Source organism: Lycium barbarum, chromosome 4 (assembly GCF_019175385.1).
Source record: "Lycium barbarum isolate Lr01 chromosome 4, ASM1917538v2, whole genome shotgun sequence".
In the NCBI taxonomy this organism is placed as follows: Eukaryota; Viridiplantae; Streptophyta; class Magnoliopsida; order Solanales; family Solanaceae; genus Lycium; species Lycium barbarum.
This window is the reverse complement of record NC_083340.1, coordinates 108,608,939-108,621,724: the sequence shown is the minus strand read 5'-3', so window position 1 is coordinate 108,621,724 and position 12,786 is coordinate 108,608,939. Positions and strand designations below refer to the sequence as shown.

At 35.6% G+C, this 12,786-nt stretch overlaps 1 long non-coding RNA gene across 1 annotated transcript; it reads right to left on the bottom strand.

Annotated features, from left to right (window-relative positions):
* Nucleotides 1–2,665: 2,665 nt before the first annotated feature.
* On the bottom strand, nt 2,666–6,388 carry LOC132638501 (uncharacterized). The gene is made up of 3 exons (XR_009581772.1): nt 5,592–6,388; nt 4,797–5,490; nt 2,666–3,001 (listed from the first exon to the last, which is right to left on the bottom strand). It is a non-coding gene; the product is annotated as an uncharacterized LOC132638501 (long non-coding RNA).
* Nucleotides 6,389–12,786: the final 6,398 nt, after the last annotated feature.

The following is a 12,786-nucleotide window of genomic DNA, read 5'->3' as shown; positions in this document are numbered from 1 at the left end:
GAGATTTCATGATCTATCAGATTCCATTTTATTCGTGATGTTGTTGAACAAGGCACAGTAAAGTCTTGAAGGTTGACACAAAGGACAACGCAGCGGATGTGTTGACCAAGGTAGTTCCTTTTGTGAAGTTCAATCATTGTATGAATTTGGCAAGAGTTCGCATCAACTGATGCATTAGGATGGAGAACGGCAACGCAAGGTGGAGCTACTAGTATGTACAAGGTTTCGGTCAGTGTCTCTTGTTTCCTACACGGACTTAGTTCACGTAGGCTTAGAGACATTGGACTGAATGGCGTTCATATGGAAGCTCGAAATTCATCTCAAGGTGGAGATTGTGAAGTTGAGAAGATATTCAAGTCAATTCCTACTCAAAAGATAAAAGAAATAAAAGAAAACTTTTTTTCTTTCTTGGTTTTCGAGTGTGATTGGGACTTTAATTCCTTTCTAGGAAAGGATTAGACCTAGTAGTATAAATACATGCTAGCTAGGATTTATTAACGACAGAACATAGAACCTAAGAGTATTCAATCTTGTAACTTACTTTCTCCCTTGATATTATAAAAGTGCCAGTTGTTCTCCATGGACTAGGATCACATCGATCCGAACCACGTTAATTACAGTTTTTTTATCGTTTCCGCGCTAACAAGGGAAAATAATGCTCTGGCAGTTATTTTACTAATTTAATTTTGAATTTAAAGGTTCCATTCAATATGATACTTTTCAGAATCTACATAAAATAGGAAAAAATATAGGGGATCGTTTGTTAGCTGGTTAGAGTTATGCAGGTATTAGTAATACATTGTTTAGTAATCATGAGAAAATCTATGTATTATCAGATATTAGTTATGCAGGGTTTAGTTATTCATGTATTAGTGATTCCATCTTTTGCCTTACATAAAATAATACATAGATTTCCTATAACTTATACATGTATATTAATTATGCGGGTTTTTAAATTGCAAACTAAACACCACACTAATTTTATACATGAATAAGTCACCTCCTAACTAGCTATCAAACATAATTTTACTTATGCAGGATTTTAATACATAAATAACTTACTCCCAACCAACTACCAAATGACCCCTGAGTGTTGATAAGGATTAGATTCTTAATCTTGGAATTAGGACACTCAAAAGGAAGGATCCAGGCTAATGTTTTGGCCTCAATACCATATAGAAAATAGATGATAAAGATGTTATGTGCACGAAAGTTTTTGGGCACTTACACATTAACCACCAGGTTAGGATTTTATTCTTTGTTATTCAGGAAGAGAAGAACAGGGATTCGTCAATTGAATAAGGGCTTGAGGGTTGTATAGTATTGTCACACCCCAAATCATGGCCTGGGCGAAACACGGCACTCGGTGCCTTACTGCATGTGACCGAGCGAACTACATGGCTTGCTGAATCATCATGAGGCATAACATGAGTGGAATATAACGTGAATGCATGATGAGCATTTATAAAATGCAATAAGTCATAATACTTAATCAAAATACTTGTTTAAACATGAGTGCGGAAATAACATGAATGAGCCAAAATGGCTATACAACTCCGAAAGTGTGACATGACATAACTGACTTGTCTAGTCTATGAAAGCTCTAACATGAACATGAGTCTGCTAAACAAAACTGCTGGGACAAGGCCCCCAGCATACCTTTAATGCATAACCATCATAAAAGTAAATAATGACTAAACCCCGAAGGAGATGGGGCTCACCAAAAGCTGATACGTGGATGATGCTATAGAGCAGATGCGTCGTCCTATAAATCAGTACATGCATCGTGAAATGCAGGCCCCCGGGCAATAGAAAGAGGACGTCAGCACATTGAATGTACTGGTATGTAAAGCAACTGAGTAAAATAATAGGGGACATGATATAACATGATATACGAGAACTGAAACCTGTACATGAGCATGAGCATGAATACATATGAGTATAATATAAGAAAAATTGTTATACGTGGGGAGTACAATAACTTGTAACCGATCCATGGCCTGGTGCTTGCGTCCCGCCAGCAGAACACTCAGTCCTTGCCAGGGAACATGAGATTTAATAATATGAAAGGATCCAGTCATTATGAGAATCATCCGGAACATGAGTGGATTAATCCTCATCCTACGGTGGCAACGTAGTTTCAGGCTATATGAAGCCCTCCTTGGTAATTAAAGCAACTCCCAACACTACTTAAAAAACAGCGTTTAGTGACGGACGTATTCCGTCGCTAATCAGCATATATCTGTTGCTAAACATGTGTTGCGACGGATTAGCGACGGAATGTCGTCTGTTGCGATTTTGCGCGTTGCTAACCTATTAGCGACGGAAATATGAAATCCGTAGCAAACTTAGCGACAGAGTAGAGACGTATGAGATCCGTTCCACATTATAGCAACGGATTATTTTTGTTGCTATTGTTATGAATTCCGTGACTAATTTCATATTTCATTTCGTCGTTTTAGTAAATTAGTGACGAAAACCATTGTCGCTAATCCGTCGCAAAATATTTGAATTATTTGTGCCTGCATTTAGCGACAATACAATATTTGTCGCAGTCTGTAGCCTACTGTTTTCCCTCTAGCAACGACCAAAATCCGTCACAAATCTGTCACAAATATTTTTCTTCCGATTTTTTTTAATTTTAAATACACCTGTTGAAACATACTAAATACAAAGTAATAAATACCCTTAAAAATAACTGACATTCACATAAAATAATATTTATAAAAAAGATTCAAAATAGATAGCGAAATCCTAATCGTTAAGTCCAAAACACCGACAACACCAAGCTATCAACTACCAAAAGAACCCACACATCCATCAAGTATTGTTAGTGCATAATTTTGTTCTTTCCAACAAAAAGCAGATAACTTTGTGCTTGATATCCAAGACCATATATTCTTTTCTTCTTTGTTCCCCCAGCATCTTCGTAATATGCTTCACATTGATCAATATCAGACTGAGACTGTGATTTTTCCCGTAATATTTCTTGATACCTTTCCTGTAATAAGTAGTGAAATTAAAACATCAAGAATACTAACCATTCAATTTTACCAAATAAAAAGAGAAATGAATTCCAAAGATAAGGGAGCAGATATTTATCCATTTTTCGTTGGAATTGAAGTCTCATGATGACCAACAAAAAAGAGTTTCATACAACTTGGATATAAATGATCATATACACTGTCTCTAAACACTGTCTACAAACTGTACGAGTTTATACATAAAACACATCTCTGCGTTTATTTGTCTATTGCAGTGTGAATAATTTTACTTAAGTCAAAAAGAAAATCTGGTTGGTCCCTTCATATGCTTGTATACAATACACTATGCTTGTGTTGTTCAACCACATCCATTTTAACAAAATATCCCAACTATCTACACGTCATAGCTAGAACCCTTTACACCAAAACTATAAGTAACATGGAGAAAAGTATCCAAATGTTCAAGTATAAGAAAGGTATGATTTCCAGTGACCCTATTTCATAATTCATTAGTTTTGAATTTCATCTACTTACAGCTTCAATATCTTCTTCTGCCAAAGCTTGATAAACTCTAGATCCGCTCATAGGATTAATGCTCCCAAGCAAACTTGAATAACTTAGCTTGCTGGTATTTTTTGCGTCCTTTAGTATGCAATCAGGGGTTGCCCCTGCATAAAAATTTAAATTGTATTCAATGGGAGAAATTACTAGCTTAAAACACTAATACAAGGCAGAACTTAAAAAAAAAGGCAAAAGGAACCAAAGCACATGCATGTATATGAAGAATTAGTTGGCCATACAACAATCCATAAAGAAACACAATGCAAATCACATGAGAGATGTGAACAAAGATTTAATAAATGCAAGGGAAGTGTAACTGCAATGATAGTGCCAATGGGCATGAAGTAAGCAGAATTATTCTACATTCACATCACATGTATTATTTTATTCTGAAACAAAGTAAAAGTGACACTAATATACCAGTGAAGCGGTAAACTTTCTTTCCAATCTCAAAGAAAAATCATCATATATCTTGTTAAGGATGTAAATTTCAGATGAAAGTATCAGTTACTAGTTTATTTGAGTTGGTTAAGTTCTTCCATATTTTGAGTTCTAGGAAATTTCTATGCTATCTTTACATCTTTTCTCCCTAGTTACTCCAAAAATAACTTGAAACAATAACTTTTTACCTTTTAAAGAATCGGACCATGAGTTGACAGAGGAATGTGGAATACTAACCATTCAATTTTACCAAATAAAAAGAGAAATGAATTCCAAAGATAAGGGAGCAGATATATTTATCCATTTTTCGTTGGAATTGAAGTCTCAGGATGACCAGCAAAAAAGAGTTTCATACAACTTGGATATAAATGATCATATACACTATCTCATAGTCAAGTAACAGAACATGAAAACAAAGACAATTAGAGTTCCTAAACAACAAATAGAAGGACAATTTCAGGCCATTTCCTACTGATTTAAGTCATTACTGATACTACTTTTCAGTTCTTCCTGTCTAGTAGACTGTTTATATCAAGCAAAATTAAATTGACCAACATCATCTAAATTATATATAAAAAAAAATACAAGCATGGACTAACCCTGCTTACTTGGCTACTGATGATAACTGGTGATATGGGAAAGTTGATATTTACTGGTTGCAGGAAAAGAGAGAGGTGGTCCAAATCCTTCATTGTTTTTACTTCAAGTTTGAAAGCCTTTGAAAAGAAGATGCAGTAGCCAATTGTGTGTATAGATGAGAGTGTATGCTGAAAATAACAAACATCTGAATCTGAATGTGGGAATACTTACCCCTTTTTTGTGTTCAATCCTGTTCCAACTGCTGTGCCTCCTTGTGCAAGCTGCTCAAGTGAAGATGCAATCAGTAAGAACAGCTTCTGCCTTAATCATTTTCTGCTATGGGGAAGAGCCGCTATTTGTTATGAAATTATCAGACTGAGTCACTCACCATACAAACACCTTTCATTTTAAAGTTGAGTTGGAACGTTAGTATACATGTTGGAGAACAACCACTATATTTCCATATCCTTGTTTGTTACAACACAGACACATCATTGTTTGTTAGATTAAGAAGAAAAAAAAAAAGGCAAGCACATAATATAAACCATAGGAAATTCTCCATGTATCACAAAACTTTTATTTGCCTAACATTTGCAAAGGGAGATAACTACATCCTCGTGGTCTCTTGGAAGATTTTCCAAAATATCAAGCAGCATTTTTCAGGTGGTTTATACATGTTACTGTAGCCACATATGGTAGTAGAAAGTAAAATTTTTACAAAGAACAAGTGATGAAGGATACATGAGAATGAGAGGAGAGACTTTCATCTTACAAACTCTTTTGGCATTTGAATTGGTTTTGGTTATTCTGAAAAACAGCTTTTGTAAAATGGTTCTGAGTAACAACAGTGTAGTGAAGTATGCAATTGTTTTAAGTTTGGTACTAATCTTTTATTTATCTCCATAGCAGCAGCAATATGCATCACCTACAAAATAACCATTGCTAAGAACTCAGCATAAGTTTGAAAGGAGAATTAGAAACATAACAATATATCTTGCAAACAAGTAATCTAAAGGAGAAACTCACAGTAGGAAATGTGTCATTTGAAGATTGTGATCTGTTCACATGGTCGTTTGGGTGCACATGCTTTTCGCCCCGCTTATGGCCAAGAATTTCAGCTGCTCTGTTTGCAATAACCTGAAAAGATCAGATAAGGCATCACTAGAAAGAACCATATTAAGATTTCTTCCCTTTTGTAGAAGATAATTCCTTGCAGCACATAAGTCAACAAAATACTCTCATAATATTGCCAACTTCCTCAACATTCTTATAATACAAACGCTTTACAAGCCGTCACAATCTGACAAATGCTAGCTACCGTCAAACATACAAAGCACCCAATGCATGTAGAATCCGATGCATTCAGCACTATCATTGAATTATCTTGAAGATTAGCCAAACTTTGAAAAAAGTAATATCTTGCAGTCTTACATATTAAAAATAAAAATAAAAAGAGATCTTTTCTGTCATAGCTTGAAGCTCTAAACCAAGAGCTCAACAGTCAATAAACTAAAAAAAAAATTGAGATCCAGAATCCACACGCTTCCAGTAACTGGTGCTGCAATCGACCAGAACAGCAGTTCATCTAGGTAAAATAAAGCTCCTCAAAATTGAGAGCCAGAATCCAAACAATTTATTTATTCTTCATCTAGGTAACTCTCGTCAAAGTGACATCCAACAAGGTCCAATACATTTAATAAAGCTAAAGAAATGACTGTACAGCTTTGGATATTTTAAATGTCTTGAAATCTATCCTCTGGAGATGACTGCATCTACAATAAAAGACTAAATATGCTTCTAGCATGCATCAAAAGGCATACACTCTCATCTATACACACAATGGGGTTACAAATGCCAGAATCAATCATGCCTCAAGATGCAGTAGCATCAGCAGTTATGTATAGCAAAGAACACCTTTTCTCCTGGTGCAGCCAAGCATGAAGCCACAAATTGGCTCAAAATGCCACAAAGATGGCTCAGAACATAGCAACAAAATAGCAGGGCTCAAGGCAGTAGTAACCTGATTCAGAATCATCCTCAAGTGTTGTATTTCTTTGCCTTCTAAAAGGCAGCAATCATGTCAAGTGTAACAGCTTCTATCAAATGCACAACTATATATTAAGAGCAACAGTTTTACCCCAACATACAACAGCAAAATGACAAAATGACTAAAAGTGCAGCAATTTTTATTCAGGATTTTTGCAATGTAGCATCAATTCTTGTTTGGCAAAAGTAGGCACCAATCAAGTATAGGAGTTTCTATCTCAAAGACCACATATGTTTGTTGTAAATGCAATCATTCAAACACAGTAAACAACTCTCAAAGTGCAGATACAAAACTCATTCAAATGTAGTAGCAGTTCATCAAATAGCAACTCAAAAAATACCATATGCTTGCCTCACATGAACCATTAATTTGCCTCAAAGGTGTCTCAAGAATGCAACTTATTTAACCTTCAAAAGTGCAACAGTTACCTACCTCAAAGTAAGGCACAAAATATGTCTCCACTATAGCAGTTGTTTGCCTAAAAAACAATCAGCAACCTGGCACTTATTTCAGCTTCTAAAGATGCAGTAACATTTCAACCAGGATGCATCATTGAAACACTCAGAGCAGCAGCAAAAGGCAACGCAGCCAGAAGTTCTGTCTTCATATCATTAATACAACCGAATGACCTCTAAATGGAAGAACAAGCTGAAATAACTTAGTGAAATAGAAAATATCATTCACCTTTTAGTTAAAAAAAAATGACAAACTGAAACAAAACTGAAACTGAAACAAAAAAAATCGAGTAAGAAACCCAGTTCACTAACACTGATTTCAAATCACAGAATATAAAGAATGTTGAGTTCTTCAAGCTTTTTCTCGACATGCAACGAATTAAACAAACTTTAACCACCAAATAATATTATCCTACAAGATTTCGTACAAACAAAGGTCGAATTTCGATTTTCATCAGATTTTGGCCGAAATAGAGATTCCCAACACTTAACCTTCAAATAAATTATAAACCCAACAGTTTTCAAGACACCCAATTTCGATTTTAGCAAAAAAAAAAACACTTAAAGACACTCTGTCCTTTAGATAATAAGCAAGAAAACACAGATATCTTAATTTCGTTTTAGATTTAATGTCAGAAAACACAAAGAAGGAGATAAAGAATAAAAAAACTGCCCATAAAACATAGAAAAATCAAAACATACCTTTCCTATAGATAAAAGTTGCAGTAGAAGAAGAGAAAAACATAATAGAAACCCTAGATTCACATTATTTTGATCTATATTGTGCTCTCTCTCTCTCTATGTTAGCAATCACACACTCTCTCTCTATCTGTGTTGGCTACTGTGTTTGAACTGAAATGAAATAATGTGTGCCCTAGCTAGGAGATATCTTTTTTTTTTTACACTTAACGACGGAATAGCGACGGATTATAAAATTCGTCGCTAAATAATATATTGATTTCTTTTAATAATTAATATTGCGACAAATTTTTCCGTTGCTGCAAATATATATTTTTTTCGAGAAAAATTAAAGGTCTAGCGACGGATTTTTCGTTGCTGAATCCGTCGCTAATGAAAAATAAAATTTGTCGCGCCTTCTAGTTGCTAAATCTGTAGTGAAATTTAAGGCGCCAAAAATTCGCGCTAATTATTAGTGACGAAATTCAGTTTTCGTTGCTAATCCGTTACTATATAATGAGATAAAATTTTAGTTGCTTTTCTCGCGACAAAATGAGAAATTCGTCGTTAATTAGCGACAGAATATGGTCTGTCGCTAATATTCCGTCACTAAACGCTGATTTTTTAGTAGTGCAAAAACATGAACATGTAAAATAGTGGCACTTGCTGCCCATGGTATATCATGAATCATAACTTGCTTGTACATGGTTTTCATGAGTCATAACTTGCTTGTACATGGTTTTCATGAATCATAACTTGCTTGCATGAACTTGTAAAAGTTAGTATTTTGCTTAAAAAAATATCATAGTTTATCATAACATAACATGCATGTAAGAACCCATGGAATGAGACATATGAGTTTTTCATAGATTACGGATGGATTCTTAATAATCATAAAGAAATATTAAGAACACAATGATGGAATTATAACAATTCATACTTAGTATAATCATAGACATAGACCTAGGGTTATTATGAGCATGGCGTAAAAACCCCAGTTTTCATGGAGAGTCATAATTTATGGATTATGAGGCGTGGGGAAGAATAACAATGTTCCCACACGTAAATAGTAACCCTACATACCTGGTAATGCTCCAAAACTTGAATTAAAGACTTGAACTTTGAAGAAGATTTCCAAAATCTTGAATTCTTGAACCTTGAGATGGGTTTTCTTGAAAACCCTAGGTTAGGAATGATGATTTCTTGTTTAGATTACAAGGATATATATTAGAATTGACTTGGAATGATTAGAGTAGGCTTACCTTAGTGTTCTTGATGATGGGAGAGAATAGAAGGTCGTTCTAGGGCTTGGGGATGTGAAGAATGAAGTGAAAAAGCCTTAAAACGAAGTTTTATAATTGCTGTCGGACCCATTTTACGCCTTATTTTACGTCCCGTAAAAGTTTTACTGACCTTAGATCCCACCGTAAATCAATTACAGTGATTTGGGCTTTCTGGACCAGTTTTACGGCCCAAATCTACGGCCCGTATAATTTTTACGGCCCGTAGATTCCACCATAAATCGACAAGATACTGTTTTAGTAAAACGGGCAAAAATTTTTGTGCAGATGTTTGTTTGACTTCCATAATATACCGTTGGAAATTTAGTTCAAAGATCTACAACTTTCAAGAAGGAAAATTTCCCAAATTCCTTACAGATGTTTCCGTATACTCATTTTAATTCAGATATGGTGCAAACTCACTTGAAGACACGCTCGGTAGGGTAGCTTCCGACTTTCTTTTGCTGAAGGCCTCTTCTCATGTCTTGATTGGGTTTCAAACACCATTTATACACTACTCAAATTGGGTTCATTATACCCCCGTCTTACGAGTCAAATCTTAGCCCGAATGCACGAGGTGTTTCAATATCTCCCCCTTGGGATCATTCGTCCTCGAATGATGGGTCATGGTCAAGAATATGGCTGGACATGGCTTGAATACATGAACCTGAAAGAAACATGACATAAAACATAAAAGCTTGACATGGTTACGTGGGAATATGGTCATGGATCATGAGAACTGAATACGTGATTACATGGAAAGATGTACATGGGGAACATGAAACTGAGTAGCACCTACATGAATGAGAATCATGAAACATTTGTCCTCGATTTATGACTAGTGGTTAAGAATCGCTATTAACTCTGGAATATACAAAATTTATAGTAGGACTTCCTTCATAACTCAGACCCTCACGACGTTTCTCAAATGCCTGCAAGCTAACTAAAGTACCAACATACAACTCACACGGTATCTTAATACGCATGATGTGACATAACGTGATTACTGAATCTTGAATGTAGCTAACATAAATACTGAGATGGCTTGAACACACGGATATTATCTGAATGATTACATGATTACTATACATGGGGTTTGGAAGAAAATCCGTAGGCACGAATGACATGAGTACTGGAAATAGGCACGAACATGACATGATTACCTGGGCGTAAGACGCATGACGTGGGACATAAATACATGAAGAATGGATGACATGAATACATGAGTGCTAAACTGTCATGAGATACGAATACGTGTAAAAAGGGATATCGTAACATGGGTGAATGTCGAAAACATGATTGTAACAGCATGAGGGTTAAATACTAAGTGCGGGTAGGATTTGGATACTTAGAGACTTAATTATAGACGTTCATATGTCACCATGGTAATATGAGATAGGAGTATGACTTAGGCTTTGAATGTAAGCACAACTCGATGTGAATGCGACAGACTTGAGTCGTATAACAAGAATATGATCCTAATATAGGTATTCATAAATCTCTAGCATAGGCATGACATGAATACGTCGAATCTGAGTAGAATACTCCTGAGATAAGTACCACAGGGTACATGAAAAGATATCTATTTGAATATAGGAATGCACCTTACTTCTGATTATCTTGTTACCTGTTAATCATGATTATGAATACCTTGGCTCATCTTGCTCATTCTCGTGAGCGAATTATAAAGGACTCAGAGAAAAGGAATTATTGGTACTATTCACATGAGATACTTTGCTTTAGAGAACAGACATGACATGGTGCATTGTACATGGAGGACGTAACGTGGAACATGTGTACATGGGAGCGTGATTCATATGGCATGAAACGTGAATAGCATGACATGGGGCATGGGACCATGAGTAACCTGACATTTACATGAGTACATCATAGATGCATATCGTGGCATTTGGACCTGGTTTCATAAGTATTGAGGTAATAATAAGACATAAGTGTGATTTGCGTGGAGTAAAATTGTAGGCTCACTCTTGGGTCAGAGACATAAGGAATGGATAAAACATTACCTTTAGAATTTAGATATACCGAAAGAATAGGACATGGTTCAACATAGCTCACTCTTATCACCGTGAGTAAACGCCCTTGTTATAAATAAGGCTCATGAAAGAATGGATTATAGGCATGTATAATTCGTTCCTCGAGCATCTAAGACATGGGTAGAAAGTCACTTTGAACATAAAAATGTCATAGGTACTTCGGAAAAGATAAGGGCATCCTTTGTGCCACGCTACAAGATGGTTTAAAACATTAGCCAAAGAAACATAAGCACGAATTACATAGAATCATATGTAGGACATCCATCTTGGTTCACCTTCATTATTATCTAACAAAATCATTGTTACGATACCGCTATAAGTGGGATGCATAGCGAAATGGATTGGGGCACGAGTATGTGGTAACATGGAGAACATAATCATAGGGGTCAAGATCATCATCAGATTTGAAAAGCACTTAGATGCTAGAACATGGACATGAGTATAAAAGCATGATAGATACGTGAGACCTGAATGCATTATTTTTTAACTTTAGACATGAGCATACCTGATGTGCGAAACATGAAAGGACATTCCCTTGCATAGCTTAATATCGTATGAAGTCTTAATTCATGTATCTTAAACGTGGAGTGTAAATCTCTAACATGTGCATGATATGGGTATGAAAGGCACGAGTAGAGTACGTCTGGGCATTAGTACCACATAGTACATGAATTACTCTGGAATTGGAACCGTTATACCCTTAAAACCCGCTATTCGATCTAGAACTTTATCTCATAACATAATTACCTAGTACTTGATCTCAACGGGCATGACAAAAATTGCATTCTACGCACCTTATCTTGGCTACATGAAATTGTGATCCTCTGACATAATCTCCTTAACACCTATCAACTTACAAAACACATAATCTATATCGGCACCTTATCGCACGATCTCCCCCTTAGTTCAAAAGATGACGTTTAAAGCCTGTGGATCTCTCGAGTTAGTGATAAGGGGTCATCTAATGGTTCTGCTAATTTCCTCTAAAATACTAACGACTCATTTCTTCTGCTTACTTCAAGCAAGTCTTACTTACTGCGAAAACTGGATTACTTAAATGAACGGGTTTCTAATGTACATAACTAGCATACTAGCTTTGTCAGTCTTGGGGAAAACTCATTTCTGATAACTCTTAAAAGCTCTTCTTCTGTAGCTTGCTCTCTTACTGCTTAGATGGTTTTATTCTTTCACCAATTTCTATACCTCAAATTTAACTTAAACCTTTTGGGTTCTAATACGCCTTCGGTGTATTCATATAGTTATCCACTTAGTAGTGCTAACTTGACTAAGTAACTCAAATCGTACTTCTACTAACTCTGCTGAAAATTTCTAATTCACTGTATCTATTCAAACTTACTCACTATGCTTCTGTTAACCACTTGCTAGCATCATATTCTCTAATTCTTCTCTGAGTACTAAAGTGAAGCATAAGGTTATTTCTAACTTTTCCTCCTTATCTGACTCTATTCTGGGGTTGTATACTATCTTTCTGAACTATAGACATGGATCGCACTTAGGGAAATTTCATCTGTCTCAAACAAGGAATTGGAACAACTAACCCCAAACTCCCTATACACTTTCAAAATTATATCATACTATACACATCAGGGATAAATACTTAATCACATAACCTAAGAGGGAATTGTCATATCTTTTATCTCATAGTAATATTTGCTTCTTGTAGTAACTTACTAACGTCATACTCTC